Here is a 27,910-nt window from a genome sequence, read left to right on the forward strand (position 1 = left end):
CGCTGCCACCTGCTGGTCAACAAAACCTCGACGACCTGACAGAGGCTCAACAGCAGTCGGGCAGGTTCAGTTTCATAAACTCATGTTGGGGGGTGGGCAGGTCGAACGGGGGTGGGTGGGGGAGCGGGGTGGAGCCTTTGAATGCGGAGGTGTTCGTACAATCACAGAATGACACAGCTCAAGAGGAGGCCATTCAGCCCATCATGCTTGTGCTGGCTCTTTGGAAGAGCTGTCCAATTAGCTCCACACTCTTCACTCCAACACCACCGGCTCTTCCCCACCCCACCCCCCATAACCCTGCACGTTTTTCCCCTTCCAGTATTTATCCAATTCCCCCCTTATCAAAGAGAGTGAGAGAGAGAGAGACAAGGAAACACTGACTGTAGCAAAAGAACGACGTACGTTTATATAGCGTCTTTCACCACCAGCAGAAACCTCCAAGTGCCTTGCAGCCTATGAAGCACCTTTGCAGGTGGGGTCACTCTTGTAGGGAAAGAGATCACCATTTTGCGCAGAGGAAGATCCCACGAGCAGCCGATGTCACACGATGACCCAGGTCATCTATGCCTTTTCGTGGTGTTGGCTGAGGGATACGTTTCGGGCCCAGGACACCGGGGAGAACTCTTCCCCCCAACCCCCACCCACCCCCACCAGCCCGCTTTCCTTCCAATAGGGGCTGGGGGATATTTTATGTCCACCTGAGGGGGTGGACGCAGGTTTAATGTCTCATCCTGAAGGATGGAGAGAGAGAGAGAGAGAGAGGGATGTGATGAGAGAGTTGAGGCAAAGGTTGGTGTTGGGTTGAGATAGGGTGATGGAGAAGCAAGTGATGTATCATAGAGTCATAGAGGTCTACTGCTCAGAAAAAGGCCCTTCAGCCCATCCAGTCTGTGTCGGTCAAACAAGTACCAAACTATTCTAATCCCATTATCCAGCACTAGGCCCATACCCTTGAATGTCATGGCATCGCAAATACTTATAGAGTGGGGTGTATAATGGAGGCCAGAGGAAAGGGAGAGAGAGAGATAGAGAGACAGAGAGACAGAGACAGAGACAGGCAGAGGGAAAGAAAGTGAGAGAGAGAAAAAGGGAGAGTGAGGCAAACAGAGAATGAGAGAGAGTCAGACAGAGAAAGATACAGAAAGTGAGAGAGAGCGATAGATAGAGGGACCGAGAAAGAAAAAGAGAGAGAGTCACAGGAAAAGAGAGACAGAAAGAGAGAGACCAAGATATAGAGAGAGAGATAGAAGGACAGAGAGACACAGAGATAGAGACAGAGCAAGAGAGAAAGTCAGAGTCAGAGAAAGCAACAGAAAGAGAGATAGAGGGAGAGACTGAGAGAGAAAGAGGGACAGAGAGAGACACAGAGAGAGAGAGAGAGAGAGACTGAGACAGACAAAGAGAAACAGAATGAGAGAGAGAGAGAGGAACTGAGAAAGAGACAGAGAGAAAGAGACACAGGAAAAGAAAGACAAAAAAAGACGCAGAGATAGAGAGATAGATAGAAGGACAGAGAGTCAGAGAGAGAGAGAGACAGAGAGAGAGAGAGTCAGAGTCAGAGAGAGCAACAGAATGAGAAATAGAGGGAAAGGCAGAGAGATAGAGAGAGACACAGAGAGAGATAGAGAGGGAGAGAGACAGAGAGAGAGAGCGTCAGATAGAGAGAGAGATAGATAGAGAAAGTGATAGACAGAGAGAGACAGAGATACAGAGAGAGACAGAGACAGAGAGAGACAGAGATACAGAGAGAGACAGAGACAGAGAGAGACAGAGATACAGAGAGAGAGAAAGAGAGAGATAGAGAGAGACACAGAGCGTGAGAGAGAGGCAGAGAGAGAGCACTTCAGGATTGCAGCGCAGAATCACCAGAATGACCTGGGTCTGACAGGGTTAAATTCCGATGTCGGATCCCACAGGCCGAGCTTGTATTCCCTCGAGTATCGAAGATTAAGGGCTGTTCTGATCGAGGGGTTTAAGATGATGGGTTTGGAGGGGGCGGTAGAGCCCAGAATGAGGGGGCAGATCATCAAAGTTGGAGCCAGGCGGCCAGGGGAGATGTCAGGAAGCACTTGACACAAAGTGGAGTGGAAATGGGGAGCTCCCTCCCCTCGATAAGCCTGTTGAGGCTGAGATGGGGGGGAGGGCAATTGTAAATTTCCAACCTGAGATTGGGAGATTTTTCTGGTTAAGGGGGGAATTGAGGATTACAGAACCGAGGGCAGCAGATGGAGTTAAGATGCAGATCAGCCGTGATCTGGTTGAATCGAGGAAGGCACGAGGGGCAGAATTGCCTCCTCCTGTCTAACAGACTTGAGACGGGCTGAATGGCCTCCCAGATTACAAAGGTTCTCCCTCAGCACTGACCCTCCAACAGTGATTTCCATGAGCAGACACAATCTCTCTCCATTCTCCCCTTAAGGCCACTTGCGAGCTTTACAGACCTGGCACTTTTCTGGAGAGGGTGTTGGGTGGGGCATTGAGAGATTCCTCCCTCACTCCCACCCCCATGCCCCCACATCCTCATGCACACTGATAAGGGAAGATGGGTGGATTTAAGGCGAAAGCAACGCACAGTCGTTCAATCTCATTGTGATGCACTCTGTGGGCCAATAGCTGAGGGGGAGTTGGTGAGGTTGGGGGTGGGGGGATGACACCAGAGAGGTGTTGACCATGCCAGTGCCTTCGGGAGAGCGCCAGGGGAGGCCCGAGGTTGGGTGAGGTTCTTGGGAAATTCTGGAAGCAGCTGGGCCCAACCTGGTCTGTAAATACTCGTGTATTGTGTCCAAGCCATAGAGGGTGGCACTGATATCATGTTCGTGGTTCAATGTGAAACCCTCTTGTGAATTGCGGCACGAGACTGTCTTTAAATCACGGTGTCGATTAGCGAACCGACAGTCGTTACAGCATAGCTGGCCATTCGGCCCATCCAGCTGATGCCAGAGAAACTACCTGCATATTTATGTTTTTTTGTGTATACTCAATAACATTAAACATTGTTTCAGTCAGTGGTATATTGTGTGTGTGTGTGTGTGTGTGTGTGTGTGTGTGTACACGTCTCTGCAAACAGGAACAGGAGGAGGCCATTCAGCCCCTCTCTCGAGACTGTTACACAGGAACAGGAGGAGGCTCATTCAGGCCTTTGAGCCTCGAAGGGCTGAATGGCCTCCTCCTGTGGATGGCCCAATCTGAAATTGTGGCAAATGCTGCCACCTGCTGGTCAACAAAACCTCGACGACCTGACAGAGGCTCAACAGCAGTCGGTTTCAAAAGCTCATGTTGGGGGGTGAGCAAGTTGAACAGAGGTGGGGGAGCGGGAGGTGGAGCCTTTGAAGGCGGAGGCGTTCGTACAATCACAGAATGACACAGCCCAAGAGGAGGCCATTCAGCCCGTCATGCATGTGCTGGCTCTTTGGAAGAGCTGTCCAATTAGCCCCACACTCTTCCCCCAGACCCCACTGGCTCTTTCACCCCACATAACCCTGCACGTTTTTCCCCTTCCAGTATTTATCCAATTCCCCCCTTATCGAAGAGAGAGAGAGAGAGTGAGAGACAAGGAAAGATTGACGGTATCGAAAGAACGACCGTTGTTTATATAGCGCTTTTCACCACCAGCAGACACCTCCATGTGCCTCGCAGCCAATGATGCAACTTTGCAGGTGGGGTCACTCTAATAGGGAAAGGGATTTCCATTTTGCGCAGAGGAAGATCCCACGAGCAGCCGATATCACACGATGACCCAGGTCATCTGTTCCTGTTCGCGGTGTTGGCTGAGGGATACGTTTCGGGCCCAGGACACCGGGGAGAACTCTTCCCCACAACCCCCGCCCACCCCCACCAACCCGCTTTCCTTCCAATAGGGGCCAGGAGATCTTTTATGTCCACCCGAGGGGATTAAGCCTCAGGTTTAATGTCTCATCCTGAAGGAGAGAGAGAGAGAGAGAGGGATGTGATGAGAGAGTTGAGGCAAAGGTTGGTGTTGGGTTGAGAGATGGCGATGGAGAGGCAAGTGATGTTTCACAGAGTCATAGAGGTCTACAGCACAAAAAAAGGCCCTTCGACCCATCCAGTCTGTGCTGGTCAGACAAGTACCAAACTATTCTAATCCCATTTTCCAGCACTAGGCCCATACCCTTGTATGTCATGGCATCGCAAATACTTATAGAGTGGGGTGTATAATGGAGGCCAGAGGAAAGGGAGAGAGAGAGATAGATAGAGGGAGCGAGAAAGACAGAGAGAAAGAGATACAGGTAAAGAGAGACAAAAAGAGAGAGACGCAGAGATAGAGAGAGATAGAAAGACAGAGAGACACTGAGAGATAGAGGGAGTCAGAGAGAGCAATAGAAAGAGAGATAGAGGGAGAGACAGAGAGAGATATAGACAGAGTGAAAGATAGAGAGAGAGAGATAGACAGAGAGAGAGAAAGAGAGAGAGTCAGAGAGACAGAGACAGAGAGAGAGCGACAGAAAAGTAGACACAGAGAGAGAGAGAGATAGAGAGAGGCACAGAGAGAGAGAGAGACAGAGAGAGAGAGAGCACTTCAGGATTGCAGCGCAGAATCACCAGAACGACCTGGGCCTGAGAGGGTTAAATTCCGATGACGGGTCCCACAGGCCGAGCTTGTATTCCCTCGAACATCGTAGATTAAGGGGTGTTCTGACCGAGGGGTTTAAGATGATGGGTTTGGAGGGGGTGGGAAAGCCCAGAATGAGGGGGCAGAACATCCAAGTTGGAGCCAGGCGGTCAGGGGTGATGTCAGGAAGCACTTGACACAAAGTGGAGTGGAAATGGGGAACCCCCTCCCCCCGATAAGACTGTTGAGGCTCAGGTGGGGGGGAGGGCAATTGTAAATTTCCAATCTGAGATTGGGAGATTTTTCTTGGTAAGAGGGGGATTGAGGATTACAGAACCGAGGGCAGCAGATGGAGTTAAGAAGCAGATCAGCCGTGATCTGGTTGAATCGAGGAAGGCTCGAGGGGCAGAATGGCCTCCTCCTGTTCCTGTCTAACAGGCTTGAGAGGGGCTGAATGGCCTCCAAGACAACATTGTGACGCACGCTGTGGGCAAATAGCTGAGAGGGAGTTGGTGGGGTTGGGGGTGGGGGATGGCACCTGAGAGGCGTTGGCCATGCCAGTGCCTTTCGGAGAGCACCAGGGGAGGCCCAAGGTTGGGTGAGGTTCTGGGGAAATTCTGGAAGCAGCTGGGCCCACCCTGGTCTGTAAATACTCGTGTATTGTGCCCAGGCTGTAGAGGGTGCTGCTGATATCATGTTCGTGGTTTCAACGTGAAACCCTCTTGTGAATCGCGGCATGAGACTGTCTTTAAATCGTGGTGTCGGTGATTGAACTGACAGTCGTTACAGCATAGCAGGCCATTCAGCCCATCGAGAGATGCCAGAGAAACTACCTGCTTATTTATGATGTTTTGTGAGTACTCAATAAAATTAAACATTGGTTCATTCAGTGGTATATTGTGTGTGTGTACACGTCTCTGCAAACAGGAACAGGAGGAGGCCATTCAGCCCCTCTCTCAAGCCTGTTACACAGGTACATGAGGAGGCCATTCAGCCCCTCGAACCTGTTACACAGGAACTGGAGGAGGCCATTCAGCCCCTCTCTCAAGCCAATTACACAGGAACAGGAGGAGGCCATTCACAGCATGTCGAGCCAGTTACACAGGCACAGGAGGTGCCCCATTCAGTCCCTCTCGAGCCTATTACAAAGGAGCAGGTGGAGGGCAATTCAGCCCCCCTCTCAAGACTGTTGCACAGGAACAGGAGGAGGCTCATTCAGCCCCTCTCGAGTCAGTAACACAGGAAGAAGAGGCGGCTCATTCAGCCCCTCTGAAGCCTGTTATAGAGTAAGAAGATAAGCGTCATTCAGACCCTTGAGCCTCGAAGGGCTGAATGGCCTCCTCCTGTGGATGGCCCAATATGAAATTGTGGCAAACGCTGCCACCTGCTGCTCAACAAAACCTCGACGACCTGACAGAGGCTTAACAGCAGTCAGGCAGGTTCGGATTCAAACGCTCATGTTGGGGGGTAGCAGGTTGAACGGGGGTGGGGGAGGGGGAGGCAGAGCCTTTGAAGGCAGAGGCGTTCGTACAATCACAGAATGACACAGCTCAAGAGGAGGCCATTCAGCCCATCATGCATGTGCTGGCTCTTTGAAAGAGCTGTCCAATTAGCCCCACACTCTTCCCCCACCAACCCCACCGGCACTTCCACTCCCCCATAACCCTGCAACTTTTTGCTCTTCCAGTATTTATCCAATTCCCCCCTTATCGAAGAGAGAGAGAGAGAGAGAGACAAGGAAAGACTGACCGTAGCGAAAGAAAGACTTGCCTTTATATAGCGCCTTTCCCGACCAGCAAACACCTCCAAGTGTCTCGTAGCCAATGAAGCACCTTTGCAGGTGGGGTCACTCTTGTAGGGAAAGGGATCGCAATTTTGCGCAGAGGAAGATCCCACGAGCAGCCGATGTCACACGATGACCCAGGTCATTTGTTCCTTTTCGTGGTGTTGGCTGAGGGATACGTTTCGGGCCCAGGACACCGGGGAGAACTCTTCACCCCAACCCCCACCCCAACCCCCGCCAGCCCACTTTCCTTCCAATAGGGGCTGGGGGATCTTTTCTGTCCACCTGTAGGATGGAGAGAGAGAGAGAGAGAGAGAGGGATGTGATGAGAGAGTTGAGGCAAAGGTTGGTGTTTGGTTGAGAGAGGGCGATGGAGAAGCAAGTGATGTGTCAGAGTCAAAGAAGTCTACAGCACAGAAAAAGGCCCTTCGACCCATCCAGTCTGTGTCGGTCAAACAAGTACCGAACTATTCTAATCCCATTTTCCAGCACTAGGCCCATACCCTTGTATGTCATGGCATCGCTAATACTTATAGAGTGGGGTGTATAATGGAGGCCAGAGGAAAGGGAGAGAGAGAGATACAGAGACAGAGAGTGAGACAGACAGACTTATTGAGAGTGAGAGAAATAGAGAAAAAGAGAGTGAAAGGGAGAATGAGGCAAACAGAAAGAAGGAGAGATAGATAGAGAGAGACGGTGAGAGAGAGACAGAGAGAGAGAGCCCTTCAGGATTGCAGCGCAGAATCACCAGAACGACCTGGGCCTGAGAGGGTTTTATTCCGATGATGAGTCCTACAGGCCAAGCTTGTATTCCCTCGAGTATCGAAGATTAAGGTGTGTTCTGATCGAGGGGTTTAAGATGATGGGTATGGAGGGGGCGGGAGAGCCCAGAATGATAGGGCAGAACATCAAAGTTGGAACCAGGTGGTCAGGGGTGATGTCAGGAAGCACTAGACAAAAGTGGAGTGGAAATGGTGAACTCCCTCCCCCCGACAGAGAGACTGAGATGGGGGGAGGGCAATTGTAAATTTCCAACCTGAGTTTGGGAGATTTTTCTGGGTAAGGGGGGGATTGAGGATTACAGAACCGAGGGCAACAGATGGAGTTAAGATGCAGATCAGCCGTGATCTGGTTGAATCGAGGAAGGCTTGAGGGGCAGATTGGCCTCATCATGTTCCCGTCTAACAGGCTTGAGAGGGGCTCAATGGCCTCCCAGACTACAAAGGTTCTCCCTTAGTACTGACCCTCCGACAGTTCGACGAACCCTCAGTATGAATCCGGTAACAGTGCTGCACTCTCTCAGCACTGACCCTCCAACAGTGATTTCCATGAGCAGCCACAATCTCTCTCCATTCTCCCCTTAAGGCCACTTGCGAGTTTTACAGACCTGGCACTTTTCTGGAGGGGGTGTTGGGTGGGGCATTGAGAGATTCCTCCCTCACTCCGATCCCCACGCCCCCCACATCCTCATGCACACTGATAAGGGAAGAAGTGTGGATTTAAGGGGAAAGCAACGCACAGTCGTTCGATCGCATTGTGATGCACGCTGTGGGCAAATAGCTGAGGGGGATTGGTGGGGTTGGGGGTGGGGAATGGCCCCGGAGAGGCGTTGACCATGCCAGTGCCTTCGGGAGCGCACCAGGGGACGCCCGAAGTTGGGTGAGGTTCTGGGGAAATTCTGGAAGCAGCTGGGCCCACCCTGGTCTGTAAATACTCGTGTATTGTGTCCAGGCTGTAGAGGGTGCCGCTGATATCATGTTCGTGGTTCAACGTTAAACCCTCTTGTGAACCACGGCACGAGACTGTCTTTAAATCGCAGTGTCAGTTAGCGAACTGACAGTCGTTACAGCATAGCAGGCCATTCGGCCCATCGAGCTGATGCCAGAGAAACTACCTGCGTATTTAAGTTGTTTTGTGTGTACTCAGTAAAATTAAACATTGTTTCAGTCAGTGGTATATTGTGTGTGTGTGTGTGTACACGTCTCTGCAAACAGGAACAGGAGGAGGCCATTCAGCCCCTCGAATCGGTTACACAGGAACAGGAAGAGGCCGTTCACCCAATCTCGAGCCTGTTACACAGGAACAGGAGGAGGCTCATTCAAGCCCTTGAGCATCGAAGGGCTGAATGGCCTCCTCCTGTGGACGGCCCAATATGAAATTGTGTCAAACGCTGCCACCTGCTGGTCCACAAAGCCTCGACAATCTGACAGAGGCTCAACAGCAGTCAGGCAGGTTCGGTTTCAAAAGCTCATGTTGGGGGGTGGGCAGGTTGAACGGGGGTGGGGTTGGGGTGTTGGAGCCTTTGAATGCGGAGGCATTCATACAATCATAGAATGGCACAGCTCAAGAGGAGGCCATTCAGCCCATCATGCATGTGCTGGCTCTTTGAAAGAGCTGTCCAATTAGCCCCACACTCTTACACCCCCGACCCCACTGGCTCTTCCCCTCCCCCCATAACCCTGCACATTTTCCCCCTTCCAGTATTTATCCAAATCCCCCCCTTATCGAAGAGAGAGAGAGAGAGAGGCAAAGAAAGACTGACCGTAGCGAAAGAAAGACGTGCATTTATATAGCGCCTTTCACCACCAGCAGACATCTCCAAGTGCCTCGCAGACAATGAAGCACCTTTGCAGGTGGGGTCACTCTTGTAGGGAAAGAGATCGCCATTTTGCGCAGAGGAAGATCCCACGAGCAGCTGATGTCACACGATGACCCAGGTCATCTGTACCTTTTCGTGGTGTTGGCTGAAGGATACGTTTCGGGCCCAGGACACCGGGGAGAACTCTTCCCCACAACCCCCACCCACCCCCGCCAGCCCACTTTCCTTCCAATAGGGGCTGGTGGATCTTTTATGTCCACCTGTGGGGGTGGACGCAGGCCTCAAGTTTAATGCCTCATCCTGAAGGATGGAGAGAGAGAGAGAATGAGAGGGATGTGATGAGAGAGTTGAGGCAAAGGTTTGTGTTGGGTTGAGAGAGGGCGATGGAGAGGCAAGTGATGTGTCATAGAGTCAAAGAGGTCTACAGCACAGAAAAAGGCCCTTCGGCCCATCCAGTCTGTGTCGGACAAACAAGTACCGAACTATTCTAATCCCATTTCCCAGCACTAGGCCCATACCATTGTATGTCATGGCATCGCAAATTCTTATAGAGTGGGGAGTATAATGGAGGCCAGAGGAAAGGGAGAGAGAGAGATGCAGAGACAGAGAGTGAGACAGGCAGAGTGAGAGAAAGAAAGCAAGAGAGAGAGAAAGGGAGAGTTAGGCAAACAGAGAAAGAGAATGAGAGAAAGAGAGAGAGTGAGACAGGCAAAGAGACAGAAAGTGAGAGAGAGAGAGAGAGGGACCGAGAAAGACAGAGAGAAAGCGACACAGGAAAAGAGAGACATAAAGAGAGAGATGCGGTGATAGAGAGAGAGATAGAAGGACAGAGAGACACAGAGAGAGAGAGTCAGAGATTCAGAGAGAGCAACAGAAAGAGACATAGAGGGAGAGACAGTGAGAGCGATAGAGAGCGAGACAGAGAGAGAGTGAGGGACAGAGAGAGAGAGAGAGAGTCAGAGAGCAAGAGACAGAGAGAGAACAACAAAGAAATAGACAGAGAGAGAGAGACAGAGAGAGAGAGACAGAGAGAGTGAGAGACAATTACAGAGAGACAGAGAGAGAGGGAGACAGTGAGAGAAACCCCCTCTGGATTGCAGCGCAGAATCACCAGAACGACCTGGGTCTGACAGGTTTAAATTCCGATGACGGGTCCCACAGGGCGAGCTTGTATTCCTTCGATGAACGAAGATTAAGGGGTGTTCTGATCGAGGGGTTTAAGATGATGGCTTTGGAGTGGGTGGGAGAGCCCAGAATGAGGGGGCAGAAAATCAAAGTTGGAGCCAGGCAGTCAGGGGTGATGACAGGAAGCACTTGACACAAAGTGGAGTGGAAATGGGGAACTTCCTCCTCCCGATAAGCCTGTCGAGGCTGAGATGGGGGGGAGGCAATTGTAAATTTCCAACCTGAGATTGGGAGATTTTTCTGGGTAAGGGGGTGATTGAGGACCACAGAACTGAGGGCAGCAGATGAAGTTAAGATTCAGATCAGCCGTGATCTAGTTGAATCGAGGCAGGGTCGAGGGGCAGAATGGCCTCCTCCTGTTCCTGTCTAACAGACTTGAGAGGGGCTGAATGGCCTCCCAGACTACAAAGGTTCTCCCTCAGTACTGACCCTCCGACAGTGATTTCCATGAGCAGCCGCAATCTCTCTCCATTCTCCCCTTAAGGTCACTTGTGAGCTTTACAGACCTGGCACTTCTCTGGAGGGGGTGTTGGGCGGGGCATTGAGAGATTCCTCACTGAATCCCACCCCCACCACCGCTCCCCCCCCGCCAAACATCCTCATGCACACTGATAAGGGAAGAAGAATGGATTTAAGGGGAAAGCAATCCACAGTCGTTCGATCGCTTTACAATGCACGATGTGGGCAAATAGCTGAGGGGGAGTTGGTGGGGTTTGGGGTGGGGGATTGGCAGCGGAGAGGCATTGACCATGCCAGTGGCTTCGGGAGAGCGCCAGGGGAGGCCTGAGGTTGGGTGAGGTTCTGGGGAAATTCTGGAAGCAGCTGGGCCCACCCTGGTCTGTAAATACTCGTGTATTGTGTCCAGGCTGTAGAGGGTGTCGCTGATATCATGTTCGTGGTTCAACGTGAAACCCTCTTGTGAATCGCGACACGAGACTATCTACAAATCACGGTATCTCTTAGCGAACCGACAGTCGTTACAGCATAACAAGGCATTCAGCCCATCCAGCTTAAGCCAGAGAAACTACCTGCGTATTTATGATGTTTTGTGTGTACTCAATAAAATTAAACATTGTTTCAGTCAGTGGTATATTGTGTGTGGGTGTGTACACGTCTCTGCAAACAGGAAAAGGAAGAGGCCATTCAGCCCCTCTCTCAAGACTGTTACACAGGGACAAGACGAGGCTCAGTCAGGACCTTGACACTCCAAAGGCTGAATGGCCTCCTCCTGTGGATGGCCCAATCTGAAATTGTGGCAAACGCTGCCACCTGCTGGTCACCAAAATCTCGGATACCTGACAGAGGCTCAACAGCAGTCAGGCAGGTTCAGTTTCAAAAGCTCATGTTGGGGAGTGGGCAGGTGATCGGGGATGGGGAGAGTGAGATAGAGAGAAAGAGAGAGTGAGGCAAACAGAGAAAGAGAGTGAGAGAGAGAGAGAGTAAGACAGACAAACAGAAAGAAAGTGAGAGAGAGAGATAGAGAGAGGGACCGAGAAAGAGAGAGAGATAGAGACACAGGAAAAGAGAGACAAAAAGAGAGAGACACAGAGATAGTGAGAGAGAGAGAGATAGAAGGACAGAGAGACACAGAGACAGAGAGAGAGACCGAGAAAGAGAGAGAGATAGAGACACAGGAAAAGAGAGACAAAAAGAGAGAGACACAGAGATAGAGAGAGAGATAGAAGGACAGAGAGAGACAGAGAGAGAGAGACACAGAGAGAGAGAGTCAGAGAGTCAGAGAGAGCAACAGAAAGAGAGATAGAGGGAGAAACAGAGAGATTGTTATAGAGAGAGACAGAGAGAGAGAGAAAGAGGGACCGAGAGAGACACAGAGAGGGAGAGATAGAGATAGCGAGATAGAGATGAGAGAGATAGACAGTGAAAGATGGAGAGATAGGCAGAGAGAGAGAGACAGAGAGAGAGAGTACTTCAGGATTGCACCGCAGAAACCCCAGAACGACTTGGGTCTGAGAGGATTAAATTCTGGTGACGGGTCCCACAGGCCGAGCTTGTATTCCCTCGAGTATCGAAGATTAAGGGGTGTTCTGATCGAGGGGTTTAAGATGATGGGTTTGGAGGGGGTGGGAGAGCCAAGAATTAGGGGGCAGAACATCAAAGTTGGAGCCAGGCAGTCAGGGGAGATGTCAGGAAGCACTTGACACAAAGTGGAGTGGAAATGGAGAACTCCCTACCCCCGATAAGCCTGTCGAGGCTGAGATGGGTGGGAGGGCAATTGTAAATTTCCAACCTGAGATTGGGAGATTTTTCTGGGTAAGGGGGGGATTGAGGATTACAGAACCGAGGGCAGCAGATGGAGTTAAGATGCAGATCAGCTGTGATCTAGTTGAATCGAGGAAGGCTCGAGGGGCAGAATGGCCTCCACCCATTCCTGTCTAAATTGCTTGAGAGGGGTTGAATGGCCTCCGAGACTACAAAGGTTCTCCCTCAGTACTGACTATCCGACATTGATTTCCATGAGCAGCCGCAATCTCTCTCCATTCTCCCCTTAAGGCCAGTTGCAAGCTTTACAGACCTGGCACTTTTCTGGAGGGGGTGTTGGGTGGGGCATTGAGAGATTCCTCACTCAATCCCATCCCCACCCCCATCCCCCATCCCCCCACATCCTCATGCACACTGATAAGGGAAGAAACGTGGATTTAAGACGAAAGCAACAGACAGTCGTTCGATCGCATTGTGACGCACGCTGTGGGCAAATAGTTGAGGGGGAGTTGGTGGGGTTGGGGGTGGGGCGATTGGCACTGGAGAAGCTTTGGCCATGCCAGTGCCTCCGGGAGAGCGCCAGGGGAGGCCCAAGGTTGGGTGAGGTTCTGGGGAAATTCTGGAAGCAGCTGGGCCCACCCTGGTCTGTAAATACTCGTGTATTGTGTCCAGGCTGTAGAGGGTGCCGCTGATATCATGTTCGTGGTTCAACGTGAAACCCTCTTGTGAATCGTGGCACGAGACTGTCTTTAAATCATGGTGTCGGTTAGCAAACCGACATTCGTTACAGCATAACAGGCCATTCGGCCCATTGGGCTGATGCCAGAGAACCTCCCTGCCTATTTATGCTGTTTTGTGATTACTCAATAAAATGAAACATTGTTTCAGTCAGTGGTATATTGTGTGTGTATGTGCAAACAGAAACAGGAGGAGGCCAATCAGCCCCCCTCTCGAGACTGTTACAGAGGAAGAGGAGGAGGCTCATTCAGGCCCTTGAGCCTCGAAGGGCTGAATGGCCTCCTCCTGTGGATGGCCCATTATGAAATTGTGGCAAACGCTGCCACCTGCTGGTCAACAAAACCTCGACGACCTGAAAGAGGCTAAACAGCAGTCAGGCAGGTTCAGTTTCAAAAGCTCATGTTGGGGACTGGGCAGGTTGAACGGGGTTGGGGAGAGTGAGATAGAGAGAAAGAGAGAGTGAGGCAAACAGAGAAAGAGAGTGAGAGACAGAGAGAGAGTAAGACAGACAAACAGACAGAAAGTGAGAGAGAGAGATAGAGAGAGGGACCGAGAAAGAGAGAGAGATAGAGACACAGGAAAAGAGAGAAAAAAAGAGAGAGACACATAGACAGTGAGACAGAGAGAGATAGAAGGACAGAGAGACACAGAGATAGAGAGAGAGAGAGAGAGACCTCGAAGGGCTGAATGGCCTCCTCCTGTGGATGGCCCAATATGAAATTGTGGCAAATGCTGCCACCTGCTGGTCAACAAAACCTCGACGACCTGACAGAGGCTTAACAGCAGTCGGGCAGGTTCGGTTTCAAAACCTCATGGGGGTGGGGGAGGGGGAGGCGGAGCCTTTGAAGGCGGAGGCGTTCGTACAATCACAGAATGACACAGCTCAAGAGGAGGCCATTCTGCCCATCATGCATGTGCTGGCTCTTTGGAAGAGCTGTCCAATTAGCCCCACACTCTTCCCCATGATCCCACCGGCTCTTTCATCCCCCATAACCCTGCAACTTTTTCCCCTTCCAGTATTTATCCAATTCCCCCCCCCCCTTAATGAAGAGAGAGAGATAGAGACAAGGAAAGACTGACCGTAGCGAAAGAATGATGTGTGTTTATATAGCACCTTTCACCACCAGCAGACACCTCCATGTGCCTCGCAGCCAATGAAGCAACTTTGCAAGTGGGGTCACTCTTGTAGGGAAAGGGATCACCATTTTGCGCAGAGGAAGATCCCACGAGCAGCTGATGTCACTCGATGACCCAGGTCGTCTGTTCCTTTTCGTGGTGTTGGCTGAAGGATACGTTTCGGGCCCAGGACACCGGGGAGAACTCTTTCCCCCAACCCCCACCCACCCCCACCAGCCCACTTTCCTTCCAATAGGGGCTGGGGGATCTTTTATGTCCACCTGAGGGGATGGACGCAGGCCTCAGGTTTAATGTCTCATCCTGAAGGATGGAGAGAGAGAGAGAGAGAGAGAGAGGGATGTGATGAGAGAGTTGAGGTAAAGTTTGGTGTTGGGTTGAGAGAGGGCGATGGAGAGGCAAATTATGTGTCATAGAGTCATAGAGGTCTACAGCACAGAAAAAGGCCCTTCGACCCATCTAGTCTGTGTCAGTCAAACAAGTACCGAACTATTCTAATCCCATTTTCCAGCACTAGGCCCATACCCTTGTATGTCATGGCATCGCAAATACTTATAGAGTGGGGAGTATAATGGAGGCCAGAGGAAAGGGAGAGAGAGAGATAGAGAGACAGAGAGACAGAGACAGAAAGTGAGACAGACAGAGTGAGACAGGCAGAGTGAAAGAGAGCATGGGAGAGAAAAGGGGAGAGTGAGGCAAACAGAGAATAAGAGAGAGTCAGACAGAGAAAGATACAGAAAGTGAGAGAGAGAGATAGAGAGAGGGACCGAGAAAGACAAAGAGAAAGAGTCACAGGAAAAGAGAGACAGGAAGAAAGAGACCCAGATATAGAGAGAGAGAGATAGAAGGACAGAGAGACACAGAGAGAGACAGAGCAAGAGAGAAAGTCAGAGAGTCAGAGAGAGCAACAGTAAGAGAGATAAAGGGAGAGACAGAAAGAGAGAGAAAGAGGGAGAGTGAGAGACATAGGGAGAGAGAGAGGCAGAGAAAAAGAGAGAAGATAGTGAGAGAGAGATAGAGAGAGATAGACAGTGAAATACAGAGAGAGATCGACACTGAGAGAGCAAGAGATAAACAGAGAGAGAGAGAGAGGCAGAGAGCCAGAGACAGAGAGATACAGAGAGAGAAACAGAGAGAGAAACAAAAAGAGAGACAGAGAGAGACAGCGTGAAATAGAGAGAGAAAGAGATAGAGATAGAGATGTGGAGAGAAAGTAAGAGAGAGACAGCGAGAGAGAGAGGCAGAGTGAGAGAGACACAGAGAGCCAGAAACAGAGAGAGATAGAGAGAGACAGTAAGAGAGAGACAGAGAGAGAAAGAGACAGAGTGAGAGAGAGAGAGAGTACTTCAGGATTGCAGCGCAGAATCACCAGAACGACCTGGGTCTGAGAGGGTTAAGTTCTGATGACGGGTCCCACAGGCCGAGCTTGTATTCCCTCGAGTATCGAAGATTAAGGGGTGTTCTGATCGAGGGGTTTAAGATGATGGGTTTGGAGGGGGTGGGAGAGCCCAGAATGAGGCGACTGACCATCAAAGTTGGAGCCAGGCGGTCAAGGGTGATGTCAGGAAGCACTTGACACAAAGTGGAGTGGAAATGGAGAACTCCCTCCCCCCGATAAGCCTGTCGAGGCTGAGATGGGGGGGAGGGCAATTGTAAATTTCCAACCTGAGATTGGGAGATTGTTCTGGTAAGGGGGGGATTGAGGATTACAGAACCGAGGGCAGCAGATGGAGTTAAGATGCAGACCAGCTGTAATCTAGTTGAATCGAGGAAGGCTCGAGGGGCAGAATGGCATCCTCCTGTTCCTGTTTAACAGGCTTGAGATGGGCTGAATGGCCTCCCAAACTACAAACCTACTCTCTCAGCACTGACCCTCCGACAGTGCAGCGTTCCATCCGTACTGTCCCTCCAACACTGATTTCAATGTGCAGCCACAATCTCTCTCCATTCTCCCCTTAAGGTCACTTGCGAGCTTTACAGACCAGGGACTTTTCTGGAGGGGCTGTTGCCTGGGGCATTGAGAGATTCCTCTCTCACTCCCACACCCACCCCCACACCCCCCACATCCTCATGCACACTGATAAGGGAAGAAATGTGGATTTAAGGGGAAAGCAACGCAGTAGTTCAATCGCATTGTGAAGCACGCTGTGGGCAAATAGCTGAGGGGGTGTTGATGGGGCTGGGGATGGCACCGGAGAGGAGTTGGCCATGCTAGTGCCTTCGAGAGAGCACCAGGGGACGCCCGAGATTTGATGAGCTTCTGGGGAAATTCTGGAAGCAGCTGGGCCCACCCTGGTCTGTAAATACTCGTGTATTGTGTCCAGGCTGTAGAGGGTGCCGCTGATATCATGTTTGTGGTTCAACGTGAAACCCTCTTGTGAATCGCGGCACGAGACTGTCTTTAAATCATGGTGTCGGTTAGCGAACCGACAATCGTTACAGCATAGCAGGCCATTCGGCCCATCGAGCTGATGCCATAGAAACTACCTGCGTATTTATGATGTTTTGTGTGTACTCAATAAAATTATACTTCGTCTCAATCAGTGGTATATTGTGTGTGTGTGAGTGTGTGAGTGTGTACAAGTCTCTGCAAACAGGAACAGGAGGAGGCCATTCAGCCCCTCCCTCGAGACTGTTACACAGGAACAGGATGAGGCCCATTCAGCCCACTCTCTGAAGCCTGTTACACAGGAACAGCAGGAGGCCATTCAGCCCCATCTCCCGAGACTGTTCCAGAGGAACAGGAGGAGGCCCATTCAGCCTCTGTCTCAAGCCTTTTAAACAGGAACAAGAGGAGGCCTTTTCAAACCCTTGAGCCTCGAAGGGCTGAATGGCCTCCTCCTGTGGATGGCCCAATATGAAATTGTGGCAAATGCTGCCACCTGCTGGTCAACAAAACCTCGACGACCTAACAGACGCTCAACAGCAGTCAGGCAGGTTCAGTTTCATAAACTAATGTAGGGGGGTGAGCAGGTTGAACGGGGGTGGAGGAGGGGGGTGCGGAGCCTTTGAAGGCGGAGGCATTCGTACAATCACAGAATGACGCATCACAAGAGGAGGCCATTCAGCCCATTATACATGTGCTGGCTCTTTGAAAGAGCTGTCCATTTAGACCAACACTCTTCACCCACCGACCCCACCAGCACTTCCACTCCCCCATAACCCTGCACAATTTTTATCCAATTCCGCCCTCATCGAAGAGAGAGAGAGAGAGAGACAAGGGAATACAGACCGTAGCGAAAGAAAGATTTGCCTTTATATAGCGCCTTTGCCGACCAGCAGAAACCTCCAAGAGCCTCGCAGAAAATGAAGCACCATTGCAGGTGGGGTCACTCTTGTAGGGAAAGGGATCGCTATTTTGTGCAGAGGAAGATCCCACGAGCAGCTGATGTCACACAATGACGCAGGTCATCTGTGCCTTTTCGTGGTGTTGGCTGAAGGATAAGTTTCGGGCCCAGGACACCAGGGAGAACTCTTCCCCCCAACCCCCACCCCAACCCCCGCCAGCCCGCTTTCCTTCCAATAGGGGCCAGGAGATCTTTTATGTCCACCTGAGACACTGGAAAAGAGAGATAAAAAGAAAGAGATGCAGAAATAGAGAGAGAGATAGAAGGACAGAGAGTCAGAGAGAGAGCGAGAGAGAAAGAGTGAGAGCAACATCAATTGTTTTATTTCTCAACGCAAACTGGAGGAACAGCACCTTATCTACCGACTAGGTATTTTACAGCCTTTCAGACTGAATACTGAGTTCAACAATTTTAGATCACAAACTCTCTCCTCCATCCCCACCCCCTCTTTTCCAATAATTTATAAATATTTTTCTATTCCCACCTATCCCAATTATTTTTAAATGTGTTTCCATCCATTGGTCTATCTGCTTTCTACCCTTAATGTCCCCATTAGCACATTTCTTCGCCAGTTTCACCACCATCAACACCTCTTTCTCCTTTTGTCTGTGACATCTTTTGTCTCCCCCCACCTTTCACTGACCCTCGATGCAGCTCTAATTGTCCCCTCCCCCTGCCCCTTAAACCAGTTTATATTTCACCCCTCTCCTGCTTTCCCTTAGTTCTGGTCAAGAGTCACAGGGACTCGAAAGGTGAACTGTGCCCCTCCCCGCAGATGCTGCCAGACCTGCTGAGTTGTTCCAGGTATTTTTGGGGGTTTTGGTTGTGGATTTCCAGCCTTCTCTGGAACACTGATACATTCGAGGTGAAATTGACACACCGCCTTGTAACCAACAGCAACCAGGGAAAGGGGCAAAAGACTCAACTTCTGCTCTGCCTGTGAACCCCTTGAAGGACAAAATTCTTGCTTTAAAAAGAAACATTTTGTAAACGATTACGAGACTATCTTTCTCTGCCCAGAGGAATCTTAAGAGCAGCGTCCCCCGCAGAGCCATGCTGTATACCAAGTCCGGGACTGTGTGCAGTCAGACACCGGCCGAGGAATCGCACCCAGGTATGAAGTTTTTTATAACAACGTGAGTTCCCCGAGTGTCCGCGCAGGGTCTTTAACATCCCCCTCCACCCCACCCCAACCCCCGCCCCAATCCGCTCCCCAGAAGTTGGTGTTTGGGGAGAAGGGGATTGAGCAGGAGTTCTTGAGAGCCAGTGGGATGCAGAGACAGAAACTGAGAGAGAGAGAGAGAGAGAGAGAGACAGGCAGAGTTGGACTGCGGCGGAGGGGGCAGAGACGGATGCAGAGGGAGATGGAGGTTCGGTTCGGTGGGTCGTTGGTACTAACATATTCATTTCAACACAAGAGCAAGTTTCAGTGGGAACCAATTCCTCTAACGGAACAGACAGGGAGATGGAAGAGGAATCCAACATATTGGCACCCCCTTGAAGAGGGAGACCCGACCACCTCCCCAACCCAAAAATTCCCTTTAAAAGGGTGCACACAATGCGCCGGTGAACGGACTGGAGGCGGCCGATTGCAGAGTAAGTCGGAGAGAAAGAGGGAAAGCGAGAGAAAGAATGAAAAAGAGAGACAGAGAGTGAGAAAGACAGAGAGAGAGAGAAAGAAAGAGAGACAGAGAGAGTCAGAGAGAGAGAGCTAGAGAAACAGAACGAGAGAGAGCAAGACAGCAGTGAGAAACAGAAAGAGAGACACAGACACGCACAAAAAAGATGTTAGCAAGAGACGGAGAGAAGGGGTGACAGAAACACCTGTGAGTGAGCGAGAGAGGCAGTGGGCCAACTCATTAACTCTCGCTTGAGTTTAATGGGCTGGGAAGGGTCGGGATTATTTGTCACTAAGAACCATTTCAGTCTGATGTGATGTTTGATTGTCATAATTTTGTTAAACTAAGGCTGGGATCATTGGATGGAGTGTAATTCTCTCTTTCTCTCTCTCTGCCTCAGGTCCTGCAGTAAAGAAGAGGAAGTAGAGAGAAAGCTTCAAACATCTGTACAGTGTGGGCAATAAACTGGGCAGCGGCGGCTTCGGAACTGTTTACTCGGCTGTGAGGATCTCCGATGGAGCTCCGGTGAGAGAGGAGGGGAAAGGGAGGGCATTAATGAAATAAGCACATCGATATATAGACACACACACACTCAGACACAAACAAACACACACACACCCAGACACACACAGAGACACACACAGACACACACAAACACACACTCAGAAACACAAACACACGCAAACACAATCAGAGACACACACAGGCAAAAACATTCACACAGACACTCACTCACACAAACATGCACACAAACAGACACATGGACACATTCACTCACTCACACAGAGATCCTTACAATCATGCACAGCCAAACACGCACACACACAAACACACACACAGGCATACACAGAGACACACTGCCATCTAGAAGCTTCCGTTTTTAGTGCAATAAATTATAAAACGCGAGCACATTACAACATTCCGGGGGTCGCGGGGGGATGAAGATCCAAAATAATCCCCAGGAATCAATGTTTACACCTGCAGTTGTTGCTGATGTTTCTATAGGGGGGAGGGAGACAAGGTGTGTGTTAACTCAGCATGAAGCTTTACTTAAAATATATCAATATCGATGTAGTGTTTAAAGTCAGCTGGTTTGAATGAATTGAGATCCTGTTTCTGTCACAGGTGGCTGTTAAACACGTGCCCAGGAAGAAAGTGGCGGATTGGGGTCGTCTGGTGAGTTTCAAATTTATTAAATAAGACTTCTGAACGTGTCTCTGTCTGAGTGTGTGCGAGTGTGCATCTGAGTGTGTGCAAAGTGTGCATGTGAGTGTGCAAGTGTGTGTGTGGGCAAGTGTGAGAATGTGTGCAAGTGTCTGAGTGTGAGAATATGTGAGTGTGTGCTATTGTGTCTGAGTGTGAGCATATGTGAGAGTGTGTGCGAGTGTGTCTGAGTGTGAGCATATGTGAGAGTGTGTGTGTGTGTCTGAGTGTGTGTGGGAGTAACTCTGAATGTGCGAGTGTGCGAGTGTACCTGAGTGTGAGCAAGTCTGAATGTTCGAGTGTGTCTGAGTGTCTGTGCGAGTAACTCTGAATGTGAGTATGTGTGCAAGTGTGTCTGAGTGTGTACAAGTAACTCTGAATGTGCGAGTGTGTGAGTTTGTAAAAATAACCCTGAATGTGAGTGTTTGTGCGCGTGTTTCTTACTGTGTGCAAGTGTGTGTCTGAGTGTGAGAGAGTGTGTCTGAGTGTGTGTATATTGGCGGGTGGGTGTGAGAGTGAGTGTGAGTGTGTTTGTGCAGAGGAGCTGGTTCTTGTTTGCAATTCAGTGAAAAATGACGAAGGCTTTCATTTCAATCTTCATTCTGTGATATATTTATTACAACCCTATATCTCATTGCCTTTGAGATAATGGTTACTTTGCTTTCCATCCGTGACATCAGTTTAGAGGGAAATACGCAGGAAACTGACACATCGCAATAGAAAATTGTTAAAGGTGAACTCACCACCGGGGGTCGCCCCACAAGGGACTTTTTTTTAGCTAGAACATCATTCTCAACTTGTGTTCCCTCCAAATCAGCCTCTTCCCACACCCTACACACACCCAACTCCATCTCCCCCAAACCAGCCACCTCCCACACCCAACTCCTTGTCACCCACTCTTTGTGAACTTGTTGCCTGCTGTCCATGTTCTGAATTCTGCCATCCTTGTGCCCTCTGTTTGCAGAATGACCGCCGTGTGCCCCTGGAGATCATCCTGATGAGGAAGGTGTCTTTGCCGAAGCACCGAGGTGTGATTCGCCTGCTGGACTGGTTCTCCAGGCCGGACGACTTCCTGCTGGAGATGGAGCACCCGCCCAGAGCCAAGGAACTCTTCGACCTCATCACCGAGCAGGGCCGGCTGTGCGAGGAGCGCTCCTGCTCCTTCTTCCGCCAGGCGGTGGAGGTACTGCGGCACTGCCATGCCTGTGGGGTCACGCACCGGGATGTCAAAAGCGAGAACCTTCTGGTCGACCTGCGCACCGGCGAGCTCAAGCTCATCGACTTCGGCTCGGCAGCCCTGCTGCGTGACACCGCCTACACAGATGTCAGTGGTGAGTGCCCTATCTCAGCCCGGCCACTCCCTGGGGACATCCCGGAAGCAGCTGGGGGCACAGCGGCTCCCCCTTTCTCTTTCTGCCACAAGGGATCCCAGATTGTTGTGCGGGCACCAATTTCCTCCCACAGTGCGGCTCAGAACTGACTCTCCGTCAATGTGACTCTCCCTCAGCACTGACCCTCCGACAGTGCGGCGCTCCCTCAGCACTGACCCTCCGACAGTGCGGCGCTCCCTCAGTACTGACCGTTCGACAGTGCAGTGCTCCCTCAGTACTGACCCTCCGACAGTGCGGTGCTCCCTCGGTACTGACCCTCCGACAGTGCAGTGCTTTCTCAGTACTAGCACTGGGCTGGGGGTATAAGGCAGGGGGCGAGCATCAGGCGTGGGTAATTTGGGGGCATCAGGGCATTAAACGCCAAAGCAATGCTGGGTGGGGTAAATAGTCTCACAGTGAATGTTGTCTGGTTTTAATCTTGTCCCTCTCTCTCTTTCTATTTCCTTCTCTTTCTGATGGAAATGCTCAGGCACCAGAGTGTTCAACCCACCAGAGTACATCAGCGAAGGGCGCTACCATGCCCTCTCCGCTACCGCCTGGTCCCTCGGGGTCTTGCTCTGCGACATGGTCTGTGGTGATATCCCCTTCAAGCAAGATGTGGAAATCCTGGCTGGAGAGATCCAGCTGCCCTGCAGCATCTCCAAGGGTAAGTGGCAGATGGGGTGGAGAGAGGGGATTTATTTTTTAAAAAACATCCTTCACTGTCTCCTTTTTTAAGATCTCAAGATACAGCGTCAGGAGGAGACCATTCAGCCCCTCGATCCTCCTCCCCCATTCAACACGATTACATCTGATCCGATTGCTCCACAACTCCACTTCCCTGTCCGTCCCCCTCATAACCCTCAACTCCCCTCGTCGATCAGAAATCTGTTTCACTAGGCCTTGAATATATTCCGTGACCCAACCCCCACTTCTCTCAGGGGGAGGGCGGGGAGAGAATTCCACAGACTGACCACCCTCTGAGAGAAAAAATTACTTATCATGTCCATCTTCAATACGAGACCCCTCATTCTGAAACTGTGCCCCCTCCCCTCATTCTAGAATCCCCCCCTTGAGGGGGGGAAACATCCCCTCAGCATCCACCCTGTCAAACCCCTTCCCTCAGAATCGGATATGTTTCAATAAGATCACCTCTCATTCTTCTAAACTCCAATGGGTAGAGGCCCCCACCTGCTCAACCTTTCCCCATCAGACAAACCCTCTTCATCCCAGGAATCAGCTGAGTGAACCTTCTCTGTACGGCTTCCAATGCGAGTCTGTCCCTCCTTAAGTAAGGAGACCAGAACTGTCCACAGTGCCCCAGGAGCGGCCTCACCAACGCCCTGTCCAGTTGTAGCAAGAGTTCCCCACTTTTATACTCCATCCCCCCCTCGCAATAAAGGACAACTTTCCATTTGGCTTCCTAATCACTCATAGCATCTGCGTACCAACTTGTTGAGATTCATGTACCAGGACACCCAGATCCCTCTACTCCATAACCTTCTGCAGTCTCTCTCTCTCTCTTTCTCACATTCATTTCTTCCCCCCGATGCAATTTTTAACAGACTATCTTGCGCTTCCCCCTGCAGAGTGCGAGGAGCTGATACAATGGTGCCTCTCCATGAAACCCTCCGAACGGCCCACCCTCGACCAGATACTGTGCCACCCGTGGGTGCAGAATGTCATCACTAGACCGAAAGCCGTGGGCCTCTGGAGCCCGGAGGAAGACTCCGAGTGTAGCACCAGCCAAGAGAGACAGTAGGAAGCAGACAGACCGGACATGAACACACTCTGTTCCTTGTCACCGGATGGAAGGAGGAGGAACTTTAAGGACTGATGGGGATCTCGCCTGATCGCTCTGTCAGCAGTGGCTGGCTGGTCAGTGAACATTGGCCCCAGGGCCGGAGAGAACTTGAACTGCACATCCTGTGTTCGTCTCCCTTTTTCATCATGAAAGACGGCGCCTCCGACAGTGCGGCTTTCCCTCAGCACTGACCCTCCTACAGTGTGGTGCTCCCTCAGCACAGACCCTCATACAGCGCGGCTCAGCCCTGACCCTCCGACAACGCAGAGCTCCCTCAGTATTGACCCTCCAACAGTGATTTCCATGAGCAGCCACATTCTCTCTCCATTCTTGCCTTAAAGCCACCTGCGAGCTGTACAGACCTGGCACTTTTCTAGAGGGGGTGTGGGATGGGGCATTGAGAGATTCTTCCCTCACTCCCCTCCCAACCCTCACCCCACATCCTCATGCACACTGATAAGGGATGAAGCATGGATTTAAGGGGAAAGTAATGCACAGTCGTTCGATGGCTTTGTGATGCACGATGTGGTCGAATAGCTGAGGGGTAGTTGGTGGGGATGGGTGTGGGGGCGTTGGCACCTGAGAGGCGTTGGCCATGCCACTGCCTTTGGGAGAGCGCCAAGGGAGCCCCAAGTTTCGGAGAGGTTCTGGGGAAATTCTGGAAGCAGCTGGGTCCAACATGGTCTGTAAATACTCGTGTATTGTGTCCAGGCTGTAGAGGGTGCCGCTGATATCATGTTCGTGGTTCAACGTGAAACTCTCTTGTGAATCGCGGCACGAGACTGTCTTTAAATCGCGGTGTCGAAACTAGCTGCGTATTTGTGATGTTTTGTGTGTACTCAATAAAATTAAACATTGTTTCAGTCAGTGGTACATTGTGTGTGTGTGTGTGTACACATCTCTGCAAACAGGAACAGGAGGAGGCCATTCATCCCCTCTCTCAAGACTGCTACACAGGAACAGGAGGAGGACATTCAGCCCGCTCTCTCGAGACTCTTACACAGGAACAGTAGGAGGCTCATTCAGCCCATCTCGAACTTGTTACACAGGAACAGGAGGATGCCCATTCAGCAACTCTCAAGCCTCTTGCACAGGAACAGGACGAGGCCATTCAGGCCCTCAACCCTGTTACACAGGAACAGGAGGTGCCTCATTCAGTCCCTCTCGAGCCTGTTACAAAGGAACAGGAGGAGGCCATTCAGCCACTCACTAGCCTGTTACACAGGAACAGGTGGAGGGCCATTCAGCCCCCCTGTCAAGACTGTTGCACCGGAACAGGAGGAGGCCTGTCAGCCCCTCGAGCCTGTTGCACAGGAACAGGAGGAGTCTCATTCAGGCCCTTGAGCCTCGAAGGGTTAAATGGCCTCCTCCTGTGGATGGCCCAATATGAAATTGTGGCAAATGCTGCCACCTGCTGGTCAACAAAACATAGATGACCTGGCAGAGTCTCAACAGCAGTCAGGCAGGTTAGGTTTCAAACGCTCTTGTTGGGAGGTGGGCAGGTTGAATGTGGGTGCAGGGGTTAGAGCCTTTGAATGCGGAGGCGTTCGTACAATCACAGAATGACACAGCTCAAGAGGAGGCCATTCAGCCCATCATGCATGTGCTGGCTCTCTGAAAGATCTGTCCAATTAGCCCCACATTCTTTCCCCACTGAACCCACCGGCTCTTCCCGACCCATAACCCTGCACGTTTTTCCCCTTCCAGTATTTATCCAATTCCCCCCCCTTATAGAATGTGAATCTGCTTCCCCCGCCCTTTCGGGCAGCGACTTCCAGATCATAACAACTCACCACGTCCAAAACAAAATTAAATTCCCCTCGTCTCCCCCACCGGCGATTGGGGGAAGGAGGGGGTCAGCATTGGTTGGAAGGTGGCGAGCGGCCAGGGTGGAGGAGGAGGGGGAGGGAGAGAGAGAGAGAGAGAGACGGGGCTCAGAGGGGGTGGATGGATGGAGTGTGATTTGGAAACAGAGCGAGTGAGAGGTAGAGAGAGAGCCAAGGAAAGACTGAACGTAGCGAAAGAAATACGAGCGTTTATATAGCGCCTGTCACCATCAGCAGGCACCAACAAATGCTTCTCAGCCAATGAAGCACCTTTGCCGGTGGGGTCAATCTTTTAGGGGAAAGGGATCGCCATTTTGCTGCAGAGGAAGATCCCATGAGCAGCCGATGTCACACGATGACCCAGGTCATCTGTTCCTTTTCGTGGTGTTGGCTGAGGGATACGTTTCGGGCCCAGGGCACCGGGGAGAACTCTTCACCCAACCCCCACCCACCCCCACCAACCCGCTTTCCTTCCAATAGGGGCTGGGGGATCTTTTATGTCCACCTGAGGGGGTGGACGCAGGCCTCAGGTTTAATGTCTCATCCTGAAGGATGAAGAGAGAGAGAGAGAGAGAGAGAGGGATGTGATGAGAGAGTTGAGGCAAAGCTTGGTGTTGTGTTGAGAGAGGGCGATGGAGAGGCATGTGATGTATCATAGAGTCATAGAGGTCCACAGCACAGAAAAAGGCCCTTCGGCCCATCCAGTCTTTGTCGGTCAATCAAGTACCGCCCTTTTCTAATTCCTTATTCCAGCACTAGGCCCATACACTTGTATGTCATGGCATCGCAAATAATTATAGAGTGGGGTGTATAATGGAGGCCAGAGGAAAGGGAGAGAGAGAGATACAGAGACAGAGAGTGAGACAGGCAGAGTGAGAGAAAGAAAGTGAGAGAGAGAGAAAGGGTGAGCTAGGCAAACAGAGAAAGAGAATGAGAGAAAGAGAGAGAGTGAGACAGACAAAGAGACAGAAAGTGAGAGAGAGAGATAGAGAGAGGGACCGAGAAAGACAGAGAGAAAGCAACACAGGAAAAGAGAGACATAAAGAGAGAGATGCAGAGATAGAGAGAGAGATAGAAGGACAGAGAGACACAGAGAGATAGAGAGAGAGAGAGTCAGAGACTCAGAGAAAGCAACAGAAAGAGAGATAGAGGGAGGGACAGAGAGAGCGATAGAGAGTAAGACAGAGAGAGAGCGAGGGACAGAGAGAGAGAGACAGAGAGAGTGAGAGACAGATAGAAACAGAGACAATTACAGAGAGACAGAGAGAGTGAGAGACAATTACAGAGAGAAAGAGAGAGAGAGAGACAGAGAGACAAAGCCCTTCAGGATTGCAGCGCAGAATCACCAGAACGACCTGGGTCTGAGAGGGTTAAATTCCGATGACGGGTCCCACAGTACGAGATTGTATTCTCTCAAGTATCAAAGATTAAGGGGTGCTCTGATCGAGGGGTTTAAGATGATGGGTTTGGAGGGGACGGTAGAGCCCAGAATGAGGGGGCAGAACATGAAAGTAGGAGCCAGGCGGCCAGGGGAGATGTCAGTAAGCACTTGACACAAAGTGGAGTGGAAATGGAGAACTCCCTCCCCTCGATAAGCCTGTCGAGGCTGAGATGGGGGTGAGGGCAATTGTAAATTTGCAACGAGAGATTGGGAGATTTTTCTGGGTAAATGGGGGACTGAGGATTACAGAACCGAGGGCAGCAGATGGAGTTAAGATGCAGTTCAGCTATGATCTAGTTGAATCGAGGAAGGCTCGGGAGCAGAATGGCCTCCTCCTGTTCCTGTCTAACAGGCTTGAGATGGGCTGAATGGCCTGCCAGAATACAAAGGTTCTCCCTCAGTACTGACCCTCCAACAGTGCGGCTCAGTACTGACCCTCCGACAGTGCGGCGCTCTCTCAGTACTGACCCTCCAACAGTGATTTCCATGAGCAGCTACAATCTCTCTCCATTCTCCCCTTAAGGCCACTTGCGAGCTTTACAGACCTGGCAATTTTCTGGAGGGGGTTTTGGGTGGGGCATTGAGAGATTCCTCCCTCACTCCCACCCCCACCCCCCAACATCCTCATGCACACTGATAAGAGAAGAAGTGTGGATTTAAGGGGAAAGCAACTCACAGTCGTTCGATTGCATTGTGATGCACGCTGTGGGCAAATAGCTGAGGTGGAGTTGGTGGGTTTGGGGGTGGGGGATGGCAGCGGAGATGCGTTGACTATGCCAGTGCCTTCGGGAGAGCCCCAGGGGGGACCCGAGGTAGGATGAGTTCTGGGCAAATCCTGGAAGCAGCTGGGCCCACCCTGATCTGTAAATACTTGTGTATTGTGTCCAGGCTGTAGAGGGTGCCACTGATATCATGTTCGTGGTTCAACGTGAAACCCTCTTGTGAATCGCGGCACGATACTGAATTTAAATCGCGGTGTTGGTTAGCGAACCGACAGTCGTTACAACATAGCTGGCCATTTGGCCCATCGAGCTGATGCCAGAGAAACTACCTGCGTATTTATGATATTTT

General features: G+C 51.1%; 1 pseudogene; it reads left to right on the plus strand.

Annotated features, from left to right (window-relative positions):
* The first annotated feature begins 15,742 nt into the window (after nucleotides 1-15,742).
* On the plus strand, nucleotides 15,743-27,784 carry LOC121272778 (annotated as a pseudogene).
* The last annotated feature ends 126 nt before the right edge of the window (nucleotides 27,785-27,910 follow it).

This window comes from Carcharodon carcharias, chromosome 35 (assembly GCF_017639515.1).
Source record: "Carcharodon carcharias isolate sCarCar2 chromosome 35, sCarCar2.pri, whole genome shotgun sequence".
Taxonomy (NCBI): Eukaryota; Metazoa; Chordata; class Chondrichthyes; order Lamniformes; family Lamnidae; genus Carcharodon; species Carcharodon carcharias.